Below are 10,491 nucleotides of genomic sequence, written 5' to 3' on the forward strand. Positions count from 1 at the left end.
TGTTTTGAAGTTTGTACGCGTTTTGTCTCTAGGGGCCACCGTATATATTTATATATAAACATATACAAATAAAACCACTTTTTTTTGGCACATTAGTAATTCCTTTTGTGCATAATTTTATATTATTGTTAATAATAAATTAATGAAAGCAACAAAACAACCTGAAGAGCCGGTTCGGAGCCGGCTCACTAAAAAGAGCCAGAAATCCCATCACTAAACCAGACATGTCTACTTTTTAATGCACAGGTACGATACAAAGTCTGCCTTTTGCTAATTATTCTAAATATTCCTAACTATTTAAACATTTTTCAGTATCCTGCACTGTTTGTACTCTAATTTTAACAACTGTGCTGTACTCTGCTTTGGTAACTATTGTCCATGATGTAAAAATGTAAAAATCATGTTTCTGTTCTGTGTCCTGTTCTGATGTCATATCCACCCAGAAATCTCGAGTTCATCATTTTGCCCTTCCACAATCATTTGAATTAAAAATTAAAACAGCAGGAATGTTAAAATTAATAATAAAAGGAATTTGTTGGCTTTTTCAAAAGGTACAAATAAAATATTGTTGATAGACCTGCCCCCTTTATTATCTACAAAATAAAACATTAAGCCTTGATCTGTTCTGTTATTCTTCTTTTCAAAAGAAAAACATTTCTAGCCTTCCAGTGTCTAAAAAATTAAAAACAAACACAAATATAAGATTATTAGAATTTTTAAAAAATAAATACTTAACATTGGAAAATACTCTGTTAACTACGGCACAGAACTTAGCAAAATGTCATTAAAAATTATAAATACTGAATGTCATTCTTTTTCATTTATAAACTACAATCTGTCATATTTTCGAAGAAACTGAACATAGGAACAGTACATTTTGTTTAAATTATTCACACTGCTTTTTTTTAAATCTGTACAATTTGCTTCCCCTTTATTTTAACATTAACTTTGACTATTGCCTCTAGTTCATCATCATCATTTATTTATTTATATAGCACTTTAAAAACACACCTGGTAGACCAAAGTGCTGTACAATACTAATATGCACATAGTAATAAAACCAGACATAGCAATAAAGTTAAAAAACAATAAAAAAAATGAAAAAAATAATAATAATAAAAAAAAATAAAAATGTCAGTTACCTTATCAAAGGGACTCCACAGCTCACTGTCAATGTACAGGCTTTGTCCATTCTCCAGCAAAACCTCCAGCTGGCTTGGCATTTCTGTTGTGGCCACAACAATGATGATATATAATATTATGTCAAATCTGAAAACCTATTTCTAAACATTTGTTTACAATCCTTGTAAATGCTGTGCTGTGCAGCTGTAAGTCATACGAGGACTGGCTCCACTTCATGTGGGAGAGGCTGATGTGGTCTCCCACGTTCAAGTTGTAAACGGCTGCCTCCCTCCAGAGGCAGACTGTCATGGTATAACTATCCTGAAATCACAAACATGCTCCAAACCTCTCAGACTTCTTCTGCTGTAAATGGCTCTGGTGGACTTTGTCAAAATAGTTTGCAGAAACGGAAGAAAATGAAGTCTCTGCATCGAACACGAGCTGGAAGAGGAGGATGTGTAACCTCTGGAAGTTGACCAAAGAGAGCAGGTGAGAAGCTAATCAGAGTTCAGAGGTTAAAGGTCAATCGGAGTCTGACAGGACGATGATTTCGTCTGGTGTCGCCACGTTGACCTGAAAACACACAAACAGCAGCATAACAAAGTATTTACTCTTCTGGAGAAACACTGAGTATCAGCAGAATAAAAACTTCTGTTTAAAAACATGTTGATGCTGCTGACAGATGTACCGGTGTGTCCACATCACATGACCAATTTAAGGTGACGTGATTAACTTTCTTCCTCTGCTTTATAAGTGTTGCGGCTCAACCAACCAATGGCCGCGGCAGGCTAAACATGAGGACACAGATGACGCGCAACAATAAACGCATAAAATACACTTCTGTACCATTTGCTCCTTTTATTCCACATGCAACTGTCCAATATATAAATCAGCACATGGGATTAACTATTAAACAAATGCACAGACTGCACAAACAAATAACTGCAACTCTCCAATAACTGCACTAACTACTATGTCAAATTACAACCTGGTCTATGGCATCAATTAGTGCACAAATATACAAAAACCATCAAGTTCCAGTTAAAATACATCAAAATCATTCAAGCTGCGCTCAAGCTGCGGTCAACAGAAAGTTTTTCCTCATGCTCACCCTACCTTTCTGCTCATCAACATCAGGTGCTGTGAACAGGTGAGTGCAACCACATTTATCATCTACCACACCCATGAGACACGCCCTACACCTGTGCACTACAATATATCCAAGGTTTGTCAAGGATTTCAAGCACCTGTACGAAACCTGCATATGAAGTTGATGATTGTTAAAATAAAATAGAACATTTTCATCAATTTCTTGTTTGCTCCGAAATCTACGACATGGCTATATACAGAAAAGCTCGACACGTTATGCAAAAGAAAAAAAATACACGAACAAAAATTCTCGTAATTGTCAGTTTCGTAATTTCAAAATTCTCCAAAACTAACATTTTCTTTGATTGACTCATATTAAATTGCCTATGGTCAAATTTAGTGTGAACAATATTACACAAACAAACGTGTGTGTGCGCCTGTGCATACATTAGAATCACTTTGATCCCTTGTGACGCGGTAGCTTTGCTTTGATCCCAAAACCCATAATACGAGCGCTCACCCATCATACTTTATGGCATAACGGACGTTGACCTGACACCAACCCAAACCCTTTCGAGATGTTTTCAGAGCATTTTACAAAAGAAACCAAAACAAGTTCAGTTTTGTTTCTAACCAATTCACAGACAGATCGTGGCTATTAAAGTCAACAAGAGCGACCCTGAAATTCTGCAACAGGCAAAACTGACCAAAGACCAATTTCAATACAAGACAGATTATCAATCCAAGGAAACTCGATATATAAAACCAAAGTGTTTCGATGACCTCGAACAATGACCTTTTATGTTGTTCTTTCAGTTTTTCTCCTGAGATGAGGTATGAAGTGTCTGTGGTGCAGCTGATCACAGAGCGCCCCCTGCGGGGGCGCAGTATGAATTAAAAAGAAGATTGCTTGGACACTGCTAGCATAATGGACAGGCTTTTTGACGGTTCTTCCAAACAAACGCAAAGGAGAAGATGAAGCATTGCCAAATATTCTTCCAAGCCAAAGACTAGAAAATATGATGAAGCATATCTTGCCTTTGGCTTCACCTGCACAACGGTGGTGCCAAGGTAGGCCTCCCCGACAGAATTTGTTTTCCCAGCGTCGGGAGCACGTGTTGGGCTGTCCAAATCACGGATAAACAGCATCCCACAGCTGTTCATGTTTAAACCCATTTTGCACAGAGAGGCATTTTTTGAAAAATGGCTTTATAGAATATTCTTAGACAGTAAAAACAAAACTACACAAAATAATTGTCACAGGCTGGGTCTCTGACCCAGCGCACTGAGTATAATTTGGTATTCGTCTCATGTTAGCTTTGTGATAGTTCATGTATTATTTCTATTTAGTTTTTAGTCCACACTGTCGTTTTCAGTCATTTTCACAGAGTTGTGCGTCCACATTGAAACGGCTGAAAACGCTTATGTTCCAGTACTGCACATGTGTGAAACCCAAGACGATTCGACCTGCCTCATTTCTGTCTGTTTGTTCCCAAACTTTTTTTTGCTAAAAATCAGCAAATATAGATTATAGGCTGCAGTCTTCTATAATATTTAATACAGCTAAATCAGGTGGTATATTCAGATCCCAATGTGTACTTTTATTTTATTTGTGTGACGCTGACTGATCCGTTAGGACAAATATGGTCACGCTGCAGACACTATGAGTGAAAAATGCTTCAAGGAAATGAAAGCAACAATAACGCTCTTCCTGACTTTACGCTTGCTCACACGATAAGGAATGTCAACTATTTTCACTTTTTAAAATGAGACATAAGATAGACCATCAGATAACTCCTTGTGCCGCGATGATTACTACTGCTACTGCTTTTATCTGCAAATATTTCGCAAGTAAGTCTGAACTAATTGTACTTTAACAGCACTGTTAGTGCCATCGTTACAAACACTAGCCTTCAAAGGATACAGTTTTCAAAACGAACGACTAACTTGAGGCTAGCCGTTCTTCATCGTTTTAGCTACACAATAAACTCATGCTAACTAACATTAACATTAAAGCTGTTGAAAAAAGTCAGTTGACTTTATGTTGGCTACTACCTCTGTCACTGTGATGGACGTTGGTGGCCTTTTCTGTCCAGCGTTGCGCTTCAGTGACCCCATCACCTTCCGTATTATTAATAACTGAACTGCCTCTTAACAGTGGCCTTGTCAACAAAGCGTCGCCCAGTAGGGTTAGCCAAAACGAAACAAGCTCAGCCCAGCTTCAGTGATTCGTTCCATAGAGTGGTCCTACATGATGCCATTGGTCTGCCCCTGTTTTCCTAACCGGGATTGGATCTTTGTTTAGTCACTTTCCTTGCTGTTCGCGACTTCTGTCGCCAGTGTTGCAAGGTGGGAGAGTTGCATCATTTCTCTCATAGTATAGGTCCCATTCATTTTGAGCATAGAAATATCAAAGGGCACATAGCTGAAGCATTTCCAAGATTTGCATCGGCATTAAAATTCCACCATATGTGAAAATGAAAAAAAAAGGTTTCACATATTAACATCCGAGCCCCGCCCCCAACCACCACTACACCACGTAAATAAGCAAGAAAAAGAAAGGCTTTAATGCACGTAGACCATTAAAGATTGTGTAATACATATGTCACCTTTAGTCCGGTATGATTTCAATCAAAGTTTCAAAGAAAATGTCAGTTCTCTCTGAATAAAGACTTGGACACACTGGCCTCAGTTTAGTTCTGACTGCGAATGAATGGAGAAATAGTCTTCTCTATAATATGCAGTGCTAAGTGTAGACCTTGATCCAGTATATTAGGCCCTGTCAACAGAATAACCCTGCTTCAACTGACCATCATAATTTTCTTTAGAGCGACATAGTCTAATTGGTCAAACTCTGAATTTCCTCCTCTGTGTCCTTCCTTCTCTGCTGGCTTGCTGTTCTCCCCATGGCAATCTCTTTGAACCTTTCAGTTCAGTTGAAGGGAACAAAAGCAAACAAATCACATCGTCCTTTCAGGGATTTTGGCTTGTTCACTGCCTTTCATGACTTCTTTAGGCAACTCTATGCCTCTGCTCATTCAGGGTTTCTAAGAGAGTCAATGGTTCCTTACATCCTGGTTTGACAAGTCAGGAGGATAGACACTAATCTCCTTAATCTGGCCTTTCTCCTGTGTGCAGCCACAGGGAGAGAGGGACCACAGAGAGTAATCCTGTCAGAGAAACAATAGGATTAAAGGCCCAACACTGTGAGTGACAATTGGATATCCACTGACTGTTCTGCAAAGCAGGAGCACTGGCCACTCTTTCTTCATTGTTACTTTATTTTTGTTTGGCAGGTCTAAGAAGGATGGGGTAATGTAGGGGTTGGGATGGAAGTGAGGATTTTTCTTTGATGGGGCGTTGGAGTTCTGACAGGTCTGTAGCCCCTGAAGCACCAGGAGCCATGGATGACTGACAGGTGAGAGATAAAAGCGAGGAGGGTGTGAGATGTGTATGTATGCATCGAGCCTCTGGAAATACGCCAGCAGTTTAAGCAGTGATTGTCAGACAGACCACCTGGGAGGCGAGTGCTGACACAGGTTTTACTACATTCAGCTTGGGACATTTTTTTATTAGTTGCTTCTGCTTTCATTGTTATGGACTCGGAAAAAATGGTGGTGGTGCAGGAAGTGGTCAGAAGAGTTATTATAGTTTTTTCTAACTAGTTTTATTTCATCAGTGCCTGATCAGGCATGTTTGTTTTTAACAGACAAACAAAAACTACAAAAACGAAAGATATTTCCTCTCTATTTGTATTTTATTTTACTTCACAAAATAATTTCAGTTAGTTTTTATTTGTATTTTAGTTAACTAACATTTAGTTTTATTTCATAGTGTTGTTTTAGTCAGCTATAATAACCTTGTTAGATAGCAAAGGGTTTTCTATGTTTGCATGTTCTGCCTCTGATTGTGCATTTGAATAAGAAAGAAATAATGAAAAAACAAAGAAAAAATAGAACCAAATAAAATAAAACACTATAAAAACACTGCAAATAAAAACACTATAATGTCGCTTGTTGCACTTTTTAACTGCTGTGATCAACATGGGACTTTTGCCTCATTGACACCAGAGGGCCCCATCAGCACAAGTATGTCCTTAGCAGGATCCTTCACAGTAAGAGACCTCTCTGTGGTCAGGTCAGAGATAAAACGCTGCACACAGACCTTGATAATTGAAACACTGAGGTGCTGTCAATAACGTAGGACAGCAGAAACTTAGGTGCGGCTTTTGGCTTCAGAATTGAGGGAGACTAGTCGCTCATCCAGTGAAAACAGGTTCCATTCAGCTCCACTGGACTTGGCCAAGAGAACAGCAGCTGACTCCTCACATCTCCTCGTATTACAGTCACGGTTTTCTTAAGTACTGGAGGTAAACTACAGGTTAGAGGATGGTGGCATTTCATGAGTGACAGGTGCCTGCAGTGGTTACTCTGTGTTTGTTTAGGCTAGATGGAGCAGCACTCCCAGTTGTTACTGTGGAAATTCTGACTGAAGGTTTATTCTCAGAGGTCAGGGTTAATCAAATGGTAAACTAGGGGCCTGAGAAACTCAGGGGTGCCTGACAGAGACATTCTGAGTGACTAGCACTTTGTTCCTGATGAAAATACCCACCAAGACCACTGTTTCATATTTCAAAGCATCCTAATATTTTATTCTTTCTCCTTAAAAGCCTTTAACGTTTTTCTGAATAATCATACACAATCTGATGTTGCCAGTTGGATGTCTCGAGACCGGTCCACTTTTACATGGTCTCGCTGTCTCGGTCTTGTTGTCTCATATCAACATAGTGGTCGGGAGATTTGGAGTCAACAGTATCCATGACACACAACGTAACATTCGATAATGTGTCATGCGCAAAAGCTTTAGCTCTAAGAGCCGTGCTTAGAGAGCGCTTTGTAGTGAATCAGAATAGTCGACTCCCATTGAGCGAGAGCCGGCTCCTCACTTAATTTCCGTTTGCTGCTCAGCTCTCACACAGCGACACACAGTGGCTCAGCCATGCTCAAATCCCTCCACATTGTGGGATATTATTATTGCGCCTTTCGCACCCTTCAAACACAACTAAATGCAACCCATTAGATTGAGCAGTATGCCCGGTCAGTAAGTTACAGAAATGTCAGCGACTTCGTCTTTCATAAAGTTTGCGTTCATAGAACACAAAGAGTTTTCGGCAAATGCAAAAGAGAAGCATTCGGCAAAATGCAGATTTTGCAAAGTCTCCTTGACCGAGCCGGGACTACCTCAACCTTCACCAGGCACCTGGAGCGCAAACACCCTCAAAGGTAAGCTAGCCAGTAGCCATCTATGCATCTTCAAACTCTTCTACCCACCTTTCCAACCTCAGATGACCAGGTCATGTTTATGTAATATTGTTATTTATAATGTGTTCTTCAAGCGGTATAAATTGTTTAGGGACAGATTTTTTGCAACCGTCTCTGCAGACTTAACTTGTGAAGATTGTAACTAACGTTACATGCTAAGTACAGGTAGCTAGCGCTAGCAGTGGCTATCAGCTACTTAAACAGTTTTCACTTTAGGTATTTTGGTGAATTCATTGAGCAGAAATATATCGAAACCATTTCAGTGAGCACTTTAAGGGCTGGTATGGTGTGGTTTGTTATCGACTTTAATGGGCATATTTATGTGGTTGCTGACTCGTAAGGAAGGACGGGTGTTTCAAGAGTGCCCCATAACATTGCTAGGCTAACAACAGCATTCTCGACAGTGAAGCCCAGATCAGAGCGGTCTATGGCTCTGGTCCAGATACCATGGATGGCAAAACTGAAGTTCTAAAATTGAACTTATGGATCTTTGACTATGACTATCTTTGACTGATTCGACAAATTGATCATGTTTGATGTGGTTATCACGGTTTAGGTGTTTTCTACTATGTTGTCCTACTAAACCAGTCCAGTGTGTAGGGGCCACTGCAGCATGTCATTATTAGACACAGTTATTTTGTATTGGTGTAACTTCAGACTTTACTGAGTAGTTCATTTCTTGTCAATACAGCTGTGTCTGATAGCTGACTGGCATGAGGAGGTTTAATGCAATATGCAAAGTTAATGCACAGACATTTTTTTTTTTTGTAGATTTCATTCAACTGTTTTTTTGTTCTTGTTATTTAAGGTCTTGCAACTATGAACACTCCAGTATTTTCATTATTGCTATGCCTAATGATCTATAAATGTGTGACACTGGATTGGATTAGGTTATTTTGTATGCAAAGACCTGCCCTAGGTTTAAAATTACTGTGCTTGTAAGATACAGAAGTTTGTTGTGGTTGAATAGAAACACATATCTTACAGATTCCTATTTCCCTGTCTTGTAGGTACTTGGAGTACAAAGCAGGATCTGCAACATCAATGATAGCGGTCAATCCCACACAGCCTCAATTATCATTGTTTGCTCCAAGCATCCACTTATTTTCCCCTCCAGGACCTTATAGTTGGATGCTCTCTTCCCCTGTCTATCGTTGAGAATCCACATTTTAGACACTTCCTGAATGTCCTGGATAGCAAATACACTCCTGTGTCTAGGACCACCTTGACAGAGAAGCTGATACATCACCTTGTCACCAAAGTGAAGGGTGACATAATCAAAGCCCTGGAAATCCAGCTAAATGTAGCAATAACAACAGACCTCTGGTGTGACCGGAGGCTTCGGTCTTTTCTGGGAGTTACCGCTCATGTTGCCTGCAAGAAGAAGGACTCTTACAGTTTACAATCATTTTTGCTTGACTGTAGACTGTAGGGTGAGAAGTTCGGCCATCCGTGAGGGGCTCAGAGTAGAGCAGCTGCTGCTCCACATCAAAAGGAGCCAGCTGAGGTGGTTCGGGCACCTGACAAGGATGCCTCCTGGGCACCTCCTGGGTGAGGTGTTCCGGGCATGTCCCACCGGGAGGAGGCCCCGGGGCAGACCCAGGACACGCTGGAGAGATTATGTCTCTCGGCTGGCCTGGGAACACCTTGGTGTTCCCCCAGATAAGCTGGAGGAGGTGGCTGGGGAGAGGGAGGCCTGGGCATCTCTGCTTGGGCTGCTGGCCCCGCGACCCGGCCCCGGATAAAGTGGATGAAGATGGATGGACGGATGTAGGCGTTTCACAGGGAAGAACGAATCGCCTCAGCATTTGACAACATAGTGGAGGAGTATGGCATTGGCCATAAAATAAGCTACATTCTGACGGATAATGCATCCAATATGAAGCAGGCCTTTATATTGGATGGACCCAAAATGATGGCTCCGCGGGGGTTTAAGTGTTAAAGTCAGGATGCCAGAAGTAGAGCACCCTGAAGGTGACAGCAGTGATAACCTCGATGATGAAACAATGCAGAAGATTCTGATCCATGGTCAACGGGTGAACGTCTTTCTTGCTTCGCCCACTCGCTGCAGCTCATAATCAATGATGGGATGAAATAGGTAAAGGCAATAGCTAGAGCCATTGCCAAAGCCAGTTAGTTTACAACCCTGCTGCACAGCAGTAGTAACCACAAAGACTTGTGTGAGTCACACTTTGGCTCCAATAAGTCCATCCCAGCAGCAAACAACACCCGCTGGAATAGGACCTACAGACAGTTAAAGGCTCTGATTACACTAGACCACAGGGCCATCCCTGAAATGTGCAGCGATACAGAGAATTTAGTGTTTTCAACCCGAGAGTGGGCTCAGCTGAAAGACCTTTGTGATTTGCTTGAGCCTTTTTCTGAGGCAACAGACCTTACAGAAGGTGATCATCAGGTGACTATTAGCACGGTGGTCCCCACTGTTCTGGACTTGAAGAATCATCTTATAAAGATGGTAGTGCAATGCCCCAGGTCGTAACTATAGTCAGGACACTGAAAAGATCCTTAGAGAAACGGTTCTCTGGAATTTTCTGGCAGATTTGCACAGACAAAAAGGATCCAGAAGAGCCGTTTAGCCATCAGATCTACTTCCTTGCCACTGTGTTCGACCCCCAGTTTGGACTGACCTGGGTAGATTTAGATGTCCAAAATGGTGAAACCGGACCAGCACTGAGGAGGTTCAGAGATGACCTTAAAAAGTGATTAATAGGTGGCTGTATGATAATAATCATCTATTGTTATTGTTGTTGCACTTATTATGACAGTTTTATAGCATCATTGTGTGTTTGTGTGCATCCTTTTCCAGACCTTTTGATCACAGAGGTAGATGGAGATGCACCTGCAGCACCAACAGAAGAATGGTAAATGGTCTGTATTTGTATAGCGCTTTACTTGGTCCTAAGGACCCCAAAGCGCTTTACACTATACACAATCATCC

The 10,491-nt window shown here is 40.9% G+C and overlaps 1 protein-coding gene across 1 annotated transcript in view; it reads left to right on the forward strand.

Annotated features, from left to right (window-relative positions):
• The window catches only part of LOC102306044 (cholesterol 24-hydroxylase), a 23,735-nt gene that overhangs the window by 7,074 nt on the left and 6,170 nt on the right, over positions 1-10,491 (forward strand). The window lies entirely within an intron of this gene.

The sequence above is a fragment of the Haplochromis burtoni genome, unplaced genomic scaffold (assembly GCF_018398535.1).
Source record: "Haplochromis burtoni strain Fernald_Lab_line unplaced genomic scaffold, NCSU_Asbu1 Contig_22, whole genome shotgun sequence".
NCBI lineage: Eukaryota > Metazoa > Chordata > Actinopteri > Cichliformes > Cichlidae > Haplochromis > Haplochromis burtoni.